The sequence below is a fragment of the Oryza glaberrima genome, chromosome 9, assembly GCF_000147395.1.
Source record: "Oryza glaberrima chromosome 9, OglaRS2, whole genome shotgun sequence".
NCBI classification, from domain to species: domain Eukaryota; kingdom Viridiplantae; phylum Streptophyta; class Magnoliopsida; order Poales; family Poaceae; genus Oryza; species Oryza glaberrima.
In genome coordinates, this window is record NC_068334.1 from 19106110 (window position 1) to 19108976 (window position 2867).

Consider the following 2867-nt stretch of genomic DNA (forward strand, 5'->3'; position numbering starts at 1 on the left):
GACCTCAATGCCTCATTGACTCTGAAGCTTTTAATCATTAGCAAGTTGGGCATTGTTAAGGCCCCATTTAGTATAGCTCCAGCTCCCAACTTCAACTTATCTAGAGCCGGAGTTGTGCCAAACAGTCCATATTCTCCGTTTTTGGGAGTGGAGTTAGTGGAGCTTGTAGCGCCCGTTCCGTCGTGGCGCCTAGCGGGAAAACTAGCTCTTAAAAATCCTAATTGCGAAATCCGTTTCTTTGCTTGTTGTCTAGTGCCGTGCCATCTCAGATCTCAAATCCCCGATCTATCGTCGAGTTCAATCCCGAATCCAAATCCTTCCCAAATCAAATCCCTCCGCAAAAGTCTAATTCGCCTCCCTAGGGTTCGATGGGCCGAATCCCTCTCGGCCCATCTCCCCCTACCCTCCCCGGCTCTCTCTCTCTCTCTCTCTCTCCCTCTCCCCCGCTCTGCCCGTGCGCAGCGCACGCGTGCGCGTGAGCCGCGCCGAGCCGAGCGCTCCCGCCCCCGTCGCCGCCGCCGTCAGCCTCTGCTGCCCCTGCCCGCGCCTGCAGCCCGTGTCGCCTCTCCGTTCCAAACCGCCCCCGCCGTCATCGCCGTCGTCATCGGCTCCGCCCCGCCACTCCCCGCGCGTGCCTCCATGGGACGGAGGCAGAGCCCTCCGCCCCCTCTGCCGCGTCGCCCCCTCTCTCCCTCCTCCTTTTCCCCGAAATGGCAAGGAGGCAAGCCCCCTTTTCCTCTCCTCCTTTTCCCCTTTTTCTCACCCCGCCGGCGTCATCCTTCCCCCACCTCTGCGCCGCTTGACCGCCGAGCGCTGGCTCGCTCTCCTTGACCGCCCCAAGGTCGGTTTCCAAACCGACATCGCCGCCCTATAAACTCAAGAACCCTCCCTTCCTTTTCCCCTCCCAAACCTTCCCCGTTTTCGCCCGCGCCATTGCCGTCCCTCTCGCTGACCGCCGCCGACGCGTGTGCCGGAGGGGCCGGCACGAGCAAGGACGCGGAAGGGGACTCCGGGCGCGCCTTCTCCTTCCTCTTCCCCGGCCCGAGGCCGGAGAGATCGCTCCCGTGCCGTCGGCCCATCCTCACTACGCCCTTCCTCATCGCGGTAGTGCCTTCCCCCGTTCTCCGTCCTCAATCCATCCCTTCCCCTTAGTTTCCGGTAGAAGCATGTGTAGCCTCCCCGTAGCTAGCCGGCGCCGCCCCGACCGTTGCCGCCGCTCGCCGTGTGCTCGCCGCCGTCGCCGCCCGAGCTCCGTAGCGCCCGCTCGTCGCCAGCCTCGCTCGGCGTAGCTCCGCACAATCCGACGCTAGCAATGGATTCCCGTAGCCGCGTAGATGCTCTCACCGCCGGGAATTGACCCCTCGTGACCTCGTCGCCGTTTCCCCCTTCTCCCGCCGCCGGTTGCCGCCGCCGCAATCCGCCGCCGTCGAGCATCCCCCAGCGAATCCGAGCCGTTGGCTCGTCTCCCCTCGTCCCGTGCAACCTCCCAATGTGCTCGCTTTCGCTTGTATCGCCGTGGTTCGCTCCGCCGATCGCCACCGCCGTCCGCCGTCCGTTCCGGCCGTCATCGTCGTCTACCTCCCGCCGGACCGCGTGGCAGCCACGTAGGCGTCACTTCGGCGCCACGTCGGCCGCAACCAGGCCGACTGACCCGGCCAGCCGCCCCCTCCGCTTCCCTCCCCGTGCGCGCGGTCCACCGCGAGCCGTGAGGCTGCGCGTGGGCCCGCCGCACCGCGTCCTCCGCAAGCCGCGCGCATGCGCTGCGCCTCCCTCCCAAAACCCTAGCACGCCGCGTGCACCTCGCTCACGGTGAGCCGAGTCGCTGACAAGCGGATCCCACCCGGGACCACGCGAGGTGAGCCCGGTCCATCGGCTCCCTCTCTCCTCCCCTCCCGCGCGCCCTACTGGGCCGAGTCCTCTTGGGCCGGCCGGCCCATTAGCTCGGCCGAGCCGCGCCTCCTCTCTCGGGCCGCGCCCTAGTCGCCCGAGGGAAGTCTACTCCTCCTCCCTCTTTCTTTTCTTTTCAAAAGGGTTTAAATAAATCCTTTTTCCTTTAGACCAAAAGTCCAATAATCTTAGAAATTCAATATCTTCCCAACCGTAAGTCCGTTTGACTCCGTTCAACTTCCAAAAATCCTCAAATCTCGAGATCTATCTAATGGCACGCTTAGGGGTCAGTAATAGGGCCTTATTTTCGCCGTTTGTTGAGTTGTCCCGTTTCGCGTGTAGTTTCGGAGCCCGAAGACCCGCAGTGCGAGGATTTCGAGGATCAAGCTCAAGATCTCGAGCAAGGCAAGCCACCTTTGAACATCTTGAGCCTATATTTGAATTTAATTATGTTATTTGAAAAATATTATGCTTAGGTAGGATTGCACTTAATCTGTTTACACCGTCTGCAAGGCAGACCGGTGTGCCTACCTAACTTGTTGCATCTGATCCTTCCATTGTAATTGCTATACCATGTTCCCTTGTAACCACCTAGTTGCGCCTCGGTAATCGTGCACCCTGCACGGGTATCGACGGTCGCCTTCAAACTTAAAATCTGAGGAAAATCTTGGGTAAAACTTGGGTTTTACAAAAGACTTGGAAAACCCGACACCTGGGTCGGTGCTTGCGAACTAAATGAATTTCCAAAATCGCGGACCGGGGAACGTACCGGGTGTACGGTTTCCCGCTCTTGCACTTAAGGACCGTTTCCTTGGAATTTCATCCGAACATAAGACAAGTACGACCACATGGGTGGAGTGGGACACCCCTGGCTGAGTAATTAGCTAATCGGGGGAGCCTTGATGCCAAGAGACATGTGGATTCGCCGGGGTGGTGTCGGGGAGGACCCCTGGGCTTCCTGGCACAGTATGGTCTGGGAC